Source organism: Bos mutus, chromosome 21 (assembly GCF_027580195.1).
Source record: "Bos mutus isolate GX-2022 chromosome 21, NWIPB_WYAK_1.1, whole genome shotgun sequence".
Taxonomy (NCBI): Eukaryota; Metazoa; Chordata; class Mammalia; order Artiodactyla; family Bovidae; genus Bos; species Bos mutus.
This window is the reverse complement of record NC_091637.1, coordinates 2,101,012-2,115,466: the sequence shown is the minus strand read 5'-3', so window position 1 is coordinate 2,115,466 and position 14,455 is coordinate 2,101,012. Positions and strand designations below refer to the sequence as shown.

Sequence of the window (14,455 nt, the reverse complement as noted above, 5' to 3'; positions counted from 1 at the left end):
TGCTCAAACTCCTGCACAATTGCACTCATCTCACACGCTAGTAAAGTAATGCTCAAAATTCTTCAAGCCAGGCTTCAGCAATACGTGAACCATGAACTTCCTGATGTTCAAGCTGGTTTTAGAAAAGGCAGAGGAACCAGAGATCAAATTGCCAACATCTGCTGGATCATGGAAAAAGCAAGAGAGTTCCAGAAAAACATCTATTTCTGCTTTATTGACTATGCCAAAGCCTTTGACTGTGTGGATCACAACAAACTGTGGAAAATTCTGAAAGAGATGGGAATACCTGACCACCTGATCTGCCTCTTGAGAAATCTGTATGCAGGTCAGGAAGCAACAGTTAGAACTGGACAAGGAACAGCAGACTGGTTCCAAATAGGAAAAGGAGTACGTCAAGGCTGTATATTGTCACCCTGCTTATTTAACTTCTATGCAGAGTACATCATGAGAAATGCTGGACTGGAAGAAGCACAAGCTGGAATCAAGATTGCCAGGAGAAATATCAATAACCTCAGATATGCAGATGACACCACCCTTATGGCAGAAAGTGAAGAGGAACTCAAAAGCCTCTTGATAAAAGTGAAAGTGGAGAGTGAAAAGGTTGGCTTAAAGCTCAACATTCAGAAAACGAAGATCATGCCATACCCGGTTCCATCACTTCATGGGAAATAGATGGGGAAACAGTGGAAACAGTGTCAGACTTTATTTTTTGGGGCTCCAAAATCACTGCAGATGGTGACTGCAGCCATGAAATTAAAAGACGCTTACTCCTTGGAAGGAAAGTTATGACCAACCTAGATAGCCTATTCAAAAGCAGAGACATTACTTTGCCAACAAATGTCCGTCTAGTCAAGGCTATGGTTTTTCCTGTGGTCATGTATGGATGTGAGAGTTGGACTGTGAAGAAGGCTGAGCGCCGAAGAATTGATGCTTTTGAACTGTGGTGTTGGAGAAGACTCTTGAGAGTCCCTTGGACTGCAAGGAGATCCAACCAGTCCCTTCTGAAGGAGATCAGCCCTGGGATTTCTTTGGAGGGAATGATGCTGAAGCTGAAACTCCAGTACTTTGGCCACCTCATGGGAAGAGCTGACTCATTGGAAAAGACTCTGATGCTGGGAGGGACTGGGGGCAAGAGGAGAAGGGGATGCCAGAGGATGAGATGGTTGGATGGCAGCACTGACTCGATGGACATGAGTCTGAGTGAACTCTGGGAGTTGGTGATGGACAGGGAGGCCTGGTGTGCTGCGATTCATGGGGTCGCAAAGAGTCGGATACGACTGAGTGACTGAACTGAACTGAACTGAATATAAGAAAACTCAAATTTATGGCCAGAGTTGGAGTAGGCATTATTAGTTGGCAAGGTGAGGGGACCCCACCTAGTAATATCAATAGTGACCTGAATGTGATTACAATTTTTCTTTTTAAGTAAATTTTCTTGGGGCCAACCAGTTTGAGCCTTAGAGTAGAGAAATTCACCAAGGGACCCAGAACTAGACACAGGTAATTGTATTGATTTCTAAAACTTGCATAGAATCAGGCCTATGGTAGAAAAGCATTTGATTTATTGCAAAGGTCCAGGAAGTCAAGAAAACATTGCAAATGATAATATGAATCAGGTCCAGAATCTTGGGCAAATTGTCTACCTCTAATGTCATCTTCTTCCCGTCCTGATATAGTGCAGTTTCTCCTGTTTGAGCATCATTTTAAGGTAAGATCAGGTCAGCTGTCCTCTGTATAGAGTAGTCTAGTGTAGGGGCCTTTGGAAGTGGGAATTAATCCAAGGGTCAATTTCCCTTCAATTTTACTGTGCATGAGCCAGTTAAGAGTGTCTGATAAAAAGGTTCTTCCATCCAGGCTGGAGACAGCCCCTTAAATTATGTCTTTTTCCAGTCCTGATTGCAGGTCATAAGGCATCTGATCTTTATCTAAAGATAGATTACTGAGATAAGCTTCAGAAACAAACTTAGGGTGTTCTTTAAGAATTCAATTAAATTTAACCTTAGTATCACATAATAGCAAAGAACTATCCAAGAAATGAGTCTTACTAGATACAAACCTCCATTAACAAACTGGGATTTAACATTTATTGAAACATCTTTTTCTTCCTAAAATTACCCTAATTTTTATCAAATATAACCATATTAGGGCTAATTTGTTTGCAAAGTGGATCTGCTCTCAATAAATTTGGCCTGATGATTTGTATAACCATTTAATTGATCATAGACTTTTTGCTTTGCTGAAACTTTTGAGTTTCAAATTGAACTTTTAAAATAAAACAAGGCTGGGAAAGTCATGTCAAAGGCTTATCACAGATTTCTCCTATCAAATCGAGGTGAAGTCTTCCCTTTTCAAGGTTTCAAAAATTCCCTGAGATTTCTATACCTGTTAGTGAGATAACCTTCCTAACTCATCTGATAAAAGTTACTGGGAACCTAAGAGTTTCCAATCTCTGGAAGAGTCAGATAGAAAATATAGTTGTTTTAATTTGTTTATAACATATAATTTTACCAAATTACTGGCATAACTAGTTTTAGGGAAAGGTTTTCCCTACTCCTGGAAAACACAGATTCAAACCTGTAATTTTTCAGCTAGAAACCATAAAAGTTATAAGCATTTTCACTGGTTTATTCAGTCTTTTTGTTGACTTTTGTGAAGTCATCAAGTTTCCCATTAGACTACCAGGACTCCCATTAGACTATCAGAATGTTAGGAATTCCATATAACTTCTAGGATATCTATATTTGAAATATTTACCATACATTATAACCTGAGAGGATTTATTACTTACTTGATAATATTTCCCTTATAACCAACCAAATAAACATGATTAGTTTAATATCTCTCTTTGGGATGTTTCAGCGGTCCTCTGAAGAATCCCAAAGTTAGCTAGAGGTCAAAGAACTTCCACAGAATTCGATTTAAGAAGTTTTGTCAAAAGAATCAATCAAAAGTTTTTAGAATATTTGGTCAGATTTAGTCAGTGCTGATGAGTGTATCACTTAGCTTGCTGCTCTGTCACCATGGGCCTATATCCTGAGGCTCAAGGTCCAGTGAAAGTCAACTCTGCTATCTTGGACCTAGTTGGCTCTGAAGTCGATTCCACTATCTTGGATCTAGTTGGTTCTAACCATTTTTCATATGGCTGTGTCATTCCTAACAAAATCCAGTTATCCAACTAATTGTGATCCAATTTTAGAAAATCCTGATCATGCATAACTCTTTAAGTATTTTTTTCATACCTTCTTCTACTGAAAACACATCTTAGTTTCCCTGAAGTATTTTCCATAATGAGGGACATTTCTTGTTGACAAGTTTGTAACAAAAAGTCTTACTTGACCTCTAGTAAACCTAGGTACAACAGAAGTATTATTGATGGTTCTAAAGACATGTTTATGTTCACTTCATTTCAGTTGCTCTGTCATGTCCGACTCTGTGACCCCATGGACTGCAGCACGCCAGGCCTTCCCATCCATCACCAGTTCTCTGAGCTTGCTCAAACTCGTGTCCATTGAGTCAGTGATGCCATCCAACCATCTCATCCTCTCGTTCCCTTCTCCTCCCACGTTCAATCTTTCCCGGCATCAGGGTCTCTTCCAATGAGTCAGTTCTTCCCATCAGGTGGCCAAAGCATTGGAGTTTCAGCTTCAGCATCAGTCCTTCCAGTGAATATTCAGGACTGATTTCCTTTAGGATGGACTGGTTGTATCTCCTTGCAGTCCAAGGGACTCTCAAGAGTCTTCTCCAACACCACAGTTCAAAAGCATCAATTCTGCGGCGCTCAGCCTTCTTCACAGTCCAACTCTCACATCCATACGTGACTACTGGAAAACCATAGCCTTGACTAGGTGGACCTTTGTCAGCAAAGTAACGTCTCTGCTTTTCAATATGCTGTCTAGGTTGGTCATAACTTTCCTTCCAAGGAGTAAGGGTCTTTTAATTTCACGGCTGCAGTCACCATCTGCAGTGATTTTGGAGCCCAAAAAACTAAAATCTGTCACTGTTTCCCCATCGATTTGCCATGAAGTGATGGGACCGGATGCCATGATTTTAGTGTTCTGAATGTTGAGTTTTAAGCCAACTTTTTCACTCTCCTCTATCACTTTCATGTCTGTGTTACCAGGTATTAATTTAATGATATTGAGTACGGTGCCCTGTCCCTGTCCTTATTGGTTATCTATGTTTTTTTTTTCCTGAGGAACTTATTTTTATTTATTTATTTTTTTAAATTTTATTTTATTTTTAAACTTTACATAATTGTATTAGTTTTGCCAAATATCAAAATGAATCCGCCACAGGTATACATGTGTTCCCCATCCTGAACCCTCCTCCCTCCTCCCTATTGTAGTGTGTATATTTTAATCCCAGACTCCTAATTTATCCCATCCTTTCCCCTTTGGTAAATCTAAATTTGTTTTCTGTGTCTGTGAGTCTCTGTTTTGTAAATGAGTTCATTTGTATCTTTTTCTCTTTTTTTAGATTTCACATACAAATGATATTATATGGTATTTGTCTCTCTCTGTCTGATTTACTTCACTTAGTATGATAATCTCCAGATCCATCCATATTGATACAGATGACATTATTCTGTTCTTTTTATGGCTGAGTAATATTCCATTGTATGTATGACACCCATCTACTTTATCCATTCATCTGCTGATGGACACTTAGGTTGCTATTGTGTCTTAGCTTTTGTATTAATAAATAATGCTGCTATGAACATTGGGGTGCATGTATATTTTTGAATTATAGCTTTCTCCAGATATATGCCTGTGAGTGGGATTGCTGGATCATCTGGTAACTATTTTTAGCTTCAGGATCATTTTAAGTGTGGTGATTTAAAATCCCTATAAGCCTGATCCTAGTCTTGTTTTTGTTGGTTCTTATTGCATGATGCCTTATCTTGTGTTATGATTGATTATCTCTGAGTATGTGTCTGACATTGTATTTGGAAATTTGTTTTTTATAAATCATTTGAGGACTAGTGTTTTATATATATGTGTGTGTGTATATAGATATATATATAGATAGATATATATATATATATATTTTTTTAAGTGAGACTCTATTTTGTTCATTATCTAAGAGTTCCCACAATCTGAAATGACCTCAGTCCAATGCTAGGTGTTGATATTTTCTGGGCCACCCAGTTGACTCTAACCTGGGGAGCAGTTTGCTCAAAGGCTTGCTCTTTCTTCTGGTTCATTCTCTTTCTCTAGGGATCCATGCCCTTCTATTAGCAAATTCTGTGGTGGTGGAAAAAGAACCCCCAAGAGATGCCCAAGTCTTAATCCCCTGAACCTGGAAATATGTCGTGTTATATGACAAAGGGAAATTAAAATTGCTAATGGGATTAAATTGGTTAATCAGCTGTCCCTGAGGTGGGGACAGTATTGCTAATTATCCTAAACTATTAAGGCAGGCTCCTCATAATCACAGGAGCCTTTAGAAGTAAAAGAGAAGGCCGGACAGTGAAGTCAGATGCGGCATGAGAGAAGCTGTGCGTATAGGAATAGGGGCGGCCTCCGGAAGCTGGAAGAAGAGCAGCAGCAGCTTCTCTCCTGGAGCCTCTAGAAGGATCACAGCCCTCTGGACTCCTTGGCTTTAGCTCAGTGAGGCTCCTTTCCAACACATGATCTCCAGACCTGGAAGAGAGCACATTTGTTCCAGCAGAAGAAGGAAACTGCCTCAGGCCCTCCACTCACCACCGGTGTCCCTAGCTCCACTTGAGACCAGAAACTCCCCTGAGGAAAAGGAGGCCCCAAAGATCAGTCTCAACTCCCCAGATTTTCATCTTTTCTAGATTTGATTCTGCTTCACCTTCTTGTTTAACCTCTGACACCTTTGGGCAGACGTTTTTTATATTTTGGCCTGTGTTTCTGTTTGCTCCAAGCTGGACATTTGGTCTAAATTGCCTATCTTTCAAGTTGGACTTTTTTTTTTTCCCCATGAATTCCAGTGAGTGTACTGGTCTGGTTGTGCTTTAGAATCCCACATTTCTGCTGCCCGTTTGGTTATTTCCCAGGTTAGTGCAAGGGCTCCTGAACTGGCCTCTTTTTATGTGCTCCATCCTGATTTTCTTTAACACCAGCAGTATGACTCTCTCCTAACATGGTTCTGCTTGGGAGCCACCCTCAGGACCCACTTGCTTGTAAACGCACCCCAGGCTTCGGTTCCCTGCATGCTGCCCTGTGAGGGGTGAGTGCCTCACATCACCTGTCACCTACGGTGATGTAAGTGGGACAGGAGGCCCGTGGGCGGTGTGGATGAAAGATATCACCTGCCATACCAGTAAACAAAGGGCTGGTGCAACCAGCAAGCCATTACCTGGGGGCGGCGGACCCAGGGGAACCCAGGATGAAAACAGTGCTTGCCCTGCAGCCACTCCCGTGTCCACCCCACGGGTGCCCCCGAGGAAACCTCAGCATGCGAAAGCCCAGGATGCTTAGCTGAGCTGTGTATCTCAGGAACCATTTCAGTGAGCCCAGACACTTGTATTTTTCTCATACATAGAAAAACACTAAATTCCTTAACTTGAGATTTCTGGTTTTCTTTTGATGTTTTGACTCTCTTATTTCAAAAACTACTATATATCCTGGCCTCCCCACTCCACCTCTTCAGAAAAATTTCTCAGCGTTATCTGAGATGCTGTGTCCTAGCCTTAAAGTCTTCAGACTATCTGCCAAATAAACCATAACTCTCAACTTTTGCAAAATGCCAGGCTGGATGAATCACAAGCTGGAATCATGATTGCCAGGAGAAATATCAACAACCGCAAACATGTAGATAATACCACTGTAATGGCAGAAAGTGAAGAAGAACTAAAGAGCCTCTTTTTGAGGGTAAAAGAGAGGCATGAAAAACCTGGCTTGAAACTTAACATTCGAAAAATGAAGATCATGTTATCTTAGTTATCTCATGGCAAATAGAAGGGGAAAATGTGGAAGCAGTGACAGATTTTCTTTGGGGGGCTCTAAAATCACTGCAGACCATGACTGCAGCCATGAAATTAAAAGACACTTGCTCCTTTAGAAGGAAAACTATGACAAACTTAGATAGCATATTAAAAAACAGAGACATCTCTTTGCTGGCAAAGGTCCATCTAGTCAGAGCTGTGGTTTCCCCAGTAGTCATGTATGGATGTAAGAGTTGGACCATAAAGAAGGCCAAGCACCAAAGAATTGATGCTTTTGGACTGTGGTGTTGGAGAAGACACTTGAGAGTCCCTTGGACTGCAAGGAGATCCAACCAGTCCATCGTAAAGGAAACCCTTCTGAATATTCATTGGAAGGACTGATGCTGAAGCTGAAGCTCCAATACTTTGGCCACCTGATGTGAAGAACTGACTCATTGGAAGAGACCCTGATGCTGGGAAGGATTGAAGGTGGGAGGAGAAGGGGACAAGAGGATGAGATGGTTGGATGGCATCACTGACTCATTGGACATGAATTTGACCAAACTCTGGAAGACAGTGGAAAACAGAGGAGCCTGGTGTGCTGCAGTCCATGGGGTCGCAAACAGATGGACACGACTTAGCAACTGAACAGCAACAACTCAGCGTCTACCTTGTGCATTTTTTTTTCAGTCCACGTTGGAAAATGAGACTAGCCTGTCAGCGGGCAGAACAGATCACCTCGGTAGCGCCAATTCAGATGTGTTTCATGTGGTAGCACCATGTTGAATTACATACAGTTTCTTTTAAGAGGGCTGTTTTAAAGAACAGCCCTCATTTAGGTTTCGAAGTTGGTTTTCTATAAAAGCAACTCTATCGCTTAACTGTCTGAAGGCATAGCCACCAGCCCTTAGATACTCTTAACACGTTTGATAAAAGAAGAAAATGCAGCTCTGCTGGCAGTGACAGCCTACAGTGACTGCATGGAGCATTTGTGGTAAGAGGGAAAGAAGCGCTTTTGATTTTGAGACTTCAGACTCAAACCCAGCACTCTGAGCCTCTGCACTTGGTCTAAAGCTTTGAGGCTTTATTTGTGAACCAGCAAGGAGGCCAGGGGACAGAGGATGAAAGGGGGGAAGGGAGGGGGGGGCTGACTCTTGCACTTTTAAGTCAGATTTAACAAATGAAAGGCTTCCCAAAAGCCTTCATGTCTTTGTCATGAAAGACAAAGGGAGGTCCCCTTGATCTCAGGGCAGGTACTTGTGGCAGGAAAATTTGCAATTAGAAAAAGAAGGCAGCAGCCCGGACAGGCCTGGATCAGGTCTTTATCAGCCGGCAAAGACACTGAGCTCAGGGAGCTTCCTGAGAGGCCCGCTGAGGCCCCCCTGACGCCTGTGTGCTGTCATCTGTTTCCCTGGAGACGCTGGGGGTCAGGAGCTGCGGTGGCCTCAGAAAAGCTGCTGCGTGCGGGACCGCCCGCCATCCAGGGTCGCTCACGGGCTGCTGTTCCAGCCTCCCTGTGCACTTACGTATCTGGGACGTGTTCAATGATTTAGTCACACTACTGCAATCACAGATTAGCTACTTAAACAAGTTTTGTCATCATTTCTGTAGTTTCTGTTTGCATTGGGCATAAACTCGCAGAGTTACACTGAATATACGAAACAAATTGGAGAGAAGTTTCTTTGGTTAGAATCATACATTTGACTTCTCCTGCCCCCAGGACCAGAGTGCCTTTGGTTTCATTCTCATTTTTAGTTGTTTAATAAAAACTGATCCATCAGGGTGATCCTGCTGTGTGCCAGAGGACACTGTGGTAGACAATTTCTTTTTCATTTCAGGCTGATTGAAACTATTGATTTGGCAGTCCAGTCTTTGCAGTAAATAAGTAAATTCATTCATTCATCCCCTCATTCAGTATTGGGCTATCTGCCTTCTCTTGAATGCCTGAAGCACTGACAGGTACTGAAAATGGAAAGCAGGAGCTGGCATAATTATTCATTCATTTGGGTTAAATGCTTTGCCTGAATTAATGCAGGTATTGTTCACCAATTGTCAGTAAGGAAGCAGCCAGATTATAGGCTATGAAGAAGTCTTTTGATATTGCTTCTAACTGAAATACTTGTAGAAGTATTTCACCTCTCCATATCTATATTCACACTTGTAGAAGAGGGACGGCTTTCCAGAACACAGAGAGGTGCCCCAGGCCTCCTGCCAGCCCTATCTGCCGCAACACCAGGTGCGGGATGTCTGGTAGGCAAGGGGTCCAGGCCTCCAAGGACTCAGCAGGGAGCACTGGGTCTGTTTGGAAGTTTGTGATATGGGAGATCCTTGAAGAAGAAGCATCTGTCACCTCTGGGCCGTGTGTTCATCAGGCCCCGTGCTGGTCTGGAGGAAACAGAACTGTCCTCAGAGAATCCGAGGGCTCGGAAGGAGCCGGTGTTGGGGGGCACACAAGCTCAGGGCAGCAGCAGTTGCCTGCCCAGCCTCGGCCAGGGGACCGTCACCTCCTGGAGCGCCGGGGTGGAGTTTGGTGGGGGCACAGAAAGCCACGTGGAATGGCGTGGGCCTCCCCCAGGCCCCCGATTGTAGGAATGGCTTTTGGGAGGTGTGGGGGCAGCTGGCAGGGTCGCCTGGAGCCCCCCGGGCAGAACGTGGCTGCTGCGTGGAGGTGCAGACCTTGCCGTGCAGGGCAGCAGCCGTATAGAGGGACCAGCCTTTGAAGGCCACCGCGGGGCAGTGATGTTGGAGCTCAAGGTGGAGGGGACCCCCTTGTGTGCAGGAGCCTTGTGACAGGACACAGCAAAAGGCATCTTCAGGACAGAGTCCCAGAGGCAGAAAACAGAGAGAGCCTTGTACACGTGCCCGCATCTGGGCTCCGAGCTCCGTGTGCCCTCTCCCCTGTGTGCCCGTGTCTGGGCTCTGTGTGCCCTCTCCCCTGAGTGCCCGTGTCTGGGCTCCGTGTGCCCTCTCCCCTGTGTGCCTGCGTCTGGGCTCTGGGCTCCATGTGCCCTCTCCCCTGAGTGCCCGTGTCTGGGGTCCGTGTGCCCTCTCCCCTGAGTGCCCGCATCTGGGCTCTGGGCTCCATGTGCCCTCTCCCCTTGTGCTCGCATCTGGGCTCCCTGTGCCCTCTCCCCTGTGTGCCTGCATCTGGGCTCCGTGTGCCCTCTCCCCTGAGTGCCCGTGGCTGGGCTTTGTGTGCCCTCTCCCCAGTGTGCCCGTGTCTGGGCTCCCTTTGCCCTCTCCCCTGTATGCCTGCATCTGGGCTCCGTGTGCCCTCTCCCCTGTGTGCCCATGTCTGGGCTCCGTGTGCCCTCTTCCCTGTGTGCCCACGTCCGGCTCCTTGTGCCCTCTCCCCTGAGTGCCCGCGTCTGGGCTCCCTGTGCCCTCTCCCCTGTATGCCTACATCTGGGCTCTGTGTACCCTCTCCCCTGTGTGCCCGCGTCCGGCTCCTTGTGCTCTCTCCCCTGTGTGCCCACGTCTGGGCTCCGGGCTCTGGGTGTCCTCTCATCTGCCTCCTTTGGGACCACACTGCCCAGAAACCAAGGCACACATCCTCACTCCAGAAGCTCCAGGGCGAGAGCCAGGCAGGGCTCCTGCTTGGACACGTGCTTATCCCAACAGCATAGCAATGTAAACTGTTTAAAGAACTTCTTTTATGATAAAATATTATGTGTCTGCTTCAGTGGACTATAAATGCCCTTTTGCAGACATCACTGCTTCTGTTTTAAGGTGGAAAATATCGATGTTTACTTGTATGGAATACTCATTAGTGATTCATTTAACGCATTTAGGAATCTCAGTATGGATAAGAGAATCTTCCTGATGAAGCAGGCGTTCATTCAGTGACTGCTCTGGGCACTGCTGAGTCAGACCCTGACTCCCCTGTGGGGTTGACCTGGAACGTGGCCCCAGAGGTACCTGGTTGGCCTGAGAGGGCGCCAGGTGTCAGAGACTCGGGAGGGTCTGCAGGGAGGGGAAGGCGCACTCTCTGGGTGAGCTGGGTCACCAGGCTCTCCGATGCCCCGGTTTCTAGGGAATGCAAGCTCAAAGGCAGGGCCCAGGACTCTGCCCACATCACTGCCCTGCCTTCCTTTCCACCTAATGAGGTCAAATCACTTGGTCCAAAGAAGCTTGGGAAATGTTTGAGGTAGAAACTGTGAGCATAAGCTTCTTGCTGGGATGTGGAGACTGTGCGGTGAGTGATGGCAACACATTTGGCAGAGGCGTGGGTGCGCTGGGCCCCAGTGCGAGGAGTGGGCGGCCGAGGGCTGCGGCGTGACCCCATGCTGACCACGCTGCTCCTGCAGTGCGCCGCTGCAGTGGGGGGGAAGGGCGGTTAGAAGCACCTCTGCAGTCGTGGACCTGTGATTCCACAGGTCTCTAGAGACCTTGAGAGCCGAGTCTAAATGCCAGGAGGCCCGCAGTTCTTAATCAGAAGAACCAGGGGTAGATTCTAGGGCTCCTGATTTTTTTTTGCTTCAGTTTTGAGTGAATGGTACTAACTCTGCATCCTAGGGCATTGCTGAAGATGGAAAGGGGGTACATTTAATTGACACATGTTTTTGAAAACATTAAAACTTTAAGGCATGTTTGGCAATTTCTGTCGAACCAATTGTACACTTTTTGGCTTATGCATATTCATATATGTATATATATCATCTTTATACATATACATATCTACATCATCTTTTCTTATTAGTGCAAGGCAGTCTTGGCAAGGCTGCTGAGCTGGATGTCTGAGATGCTGAGGAGCCTCCCTCAGTCACCCCCCAGCCACGTGACCGTGGGCATGGTCCTTCATCACCGCACATTAAAAATGGTTTGAAAATGGACCTCACTGTGGTTCTGTGAGGGGTGGTGAACAGCGTTTAGCATAGTACTCGGCATTTAGTGAGCTATCAGACACTGCGGCTGTAACTGATGACGATGATAACGACACCAGTGGTGTATGTGTAGAGGTGTCTGCGGTGACTTAAGCATGAGGTGCTCTACGTTTGTGCTGAAATTCTGGATTTCTGAGCTAGGTGTTACTTGATGATTCATCTCTTTGTTCACAGTCAGGTCTTGGTGTCTGTTTATATTTGCTTTCTTTAAACTTTTTATTGTGGCAAAACATATATAATACAAAATTTACCATTTTTGTCTTTTTTATTTTTAAGGTAGAGCCTCTTTGTTATGTTGAACTTTTTGTTTTTTGGCCACGCCACGGGCTTGTGGGATCTTAGTCCCCTGACATGCCCCCACGGTGAGAGTGCAGAGTCCTAACTGGACCTCCAGCGAATTCCCCCATTGTAGCCATTTTTGAATGTGCAGTTCTGTGATATGAAGCACATTCAGTCTTGTGCAGTGACCGCCCCCCCATCCATCTCCAGAACTTTTTCACCTTCCCCATATTAAAAATATGGAGTTAGCATGTGTGGCATAGAGTGGTGGACTGGACCTTCTGTCCTTGCTCTGGGGCTGGACCAACAGGAGCTTGGCTGGTAGGTGGCTTGGGCACCACCTTGAACCCAGTTTGGCAGGAAGTAGATGGGTAAATGAGTGGGTGGAGAGAGAAATAAACACAGTTCTTACATGGGGGTATTAAGAGATTGCCTGTTAAGTTGGAAACAATCAAGGTAAGTAGAATTTTCTCATCCAAAAGATGTGTTCTGGACACAAACTCTTTTTAAATGGGAAAGTCAAAGATGGGCTCTATATTATATTGGTTTGTTACGGCTACAGAGTGGCCCAAACAACAAATTTATTTTCTCGCAGTGGTGGAGGCCACAGAGTCCAAGGTCGAGGCGTCCACAGCGTTGCTCTCTTTGAAACTCCTCTCCCTGGTTTGTAGATGGGTGTCTCCTCCCTCTTTCTTTTCAGTCATCCCTCAACACATGTACACGTGCATGCGTGCATGTGTGTGTGTGCGCGCACGCGCATGTGTCCACAATGCTGGCAGATTCCCTCTTCTTAGCAGTACACCAGGCAGATCGCATGAGGGATGAGGGCTCACCCTAATGATCCCATTTTACCTTACTTAACTTTGTAAAGACCCTGTGTCCAAATGCAGCCACATTCTGGGGTACTAGGGATTAGGACTTCAACATGTGGATTCTGGGGGTGGGAGTGAGGAGACACAGTTCAACCCAGAACAGTCTCTGCAGATCCCTCCAGGTCTAGAAACCCTCCCCAACAAGCAGACGAAGGCAGGTATCCCGTGGCCTGGGCACACACATTCCCCAGGGCACAGGCTTATTGGTAGAACGTTACAAAGGCAGCTCTGACGCTCCAGAGACAGAATGTTCTAGTCTCTGAGCCATGCACGTTACATTTTTCTTCGAGAGAAAGAATCATAAACAGAGACAGAGTATTTTAAGTCCGCCCTCCCTGTCTGCCAAGAATAACCCTGGTGTGCTGGGGAACTCACCCGCTTCAGGGCCGTCCTGGGCGTTGCATCGGCAGAGGTCTGCTCTGGAAAAGGCAACTGCCTGGCTTCAGGAGGATCCACAAGGCCTGAAATAAATACACTCCTCCAAGCATAGCCGTACTCTGGAGCAGAGCCAGAGGGCATTTCAGTCCACGGGGAGAGGAGCCCATAGCTAATGAAACTTCAAGAAGAGTCTTTCAAGCAGCGCTTTCTTTTCAGCTGTGGAATCGAGCTACTACTGTGTAAACAGTCACAGCCTGGAAAACAGTCGGGCTGACTTTTGAGTCACTACCTTCACAGCTATCTTCTCTGCCAAGTGGGGGGTGCTGTTGTGCTGGAGTAACCGTTACCTGGGAGGGGGGGTCACCAGTGTTTCTACCATTCCTCTGATGTTTAGCCAGTTACCCTTTTTTGTGATGCTAGGCTTGCGTGAGCCAAGACAGATCTGTTGTTTTTTTTTAACCACGTGGTGACACTTGATGGATAAAAGAGAATGGCCAGTCTGATCCAAGCAAGCTGGTTTTAAAACTCTGTAGACGGGCCTCAGTAGTTTACACTGGAGGTGTGTCCCAGTGTCTCTCGTTCGCTGCCTGCCACCCACCCTTCTTGCCCGTTCCCTCTCCGCACGCATCTCTCCACACGAGCCAGGCCTCGCTTCATCTCTCGCTGCCAGACTCTAAGTGAAGGGCTTCCTTTGTGATGAGCTCTCACTTTTTCATCAAGCAGGATAAAGAAATTATTGGCTTACACACTGATTATTTAAATGTTTGCCCCCAGATATCTGTGAAGAATGTTTAGAGCATGTTGAGGAAATGATATTTTTATTCTAAGCTCCTGTTTTTCAGATGGAAGCTGCTTCTCCGAATCCGTGTAGAAAGTTGGAAGGTGGGGCTTTGTCTCAAGAAACTCAACTCATCCCTGCCCTCTTCTACCATATATGCTTAATTTACATTAAAGCTGCAGTGCTGTGGGCTCACTGACAGCTGTCGTTCACTATAGAAACAAAAAGGCACGGGCCAAGCACTTTGTGGGCGTGTGTGCGCGCGCGGGGGTTACGTGCACAGGTTACAAACGCAGAGTCCTTCATGAAATGCTGCCGCTGTGGGTGGGAGACCAAGAAGCAAGTGACTTTTAGATGGACAAGGCTGACCCCA

At 45.8% G+C, this 14,455-nt stretch overlaps 1 protein-coding gene across 1 annotated transcript in view; it reads left to right on the top strand.

Annotated features, from left to right (window-relative positions):
* The window catches only part of ATP10A (ATPase phospholipid transporting 10A (putative)), a 181,441-nt gene that overhangs the window by 105,289 nt on the left and 61,697 nt on the right, over positions 1-14,455 (top strand).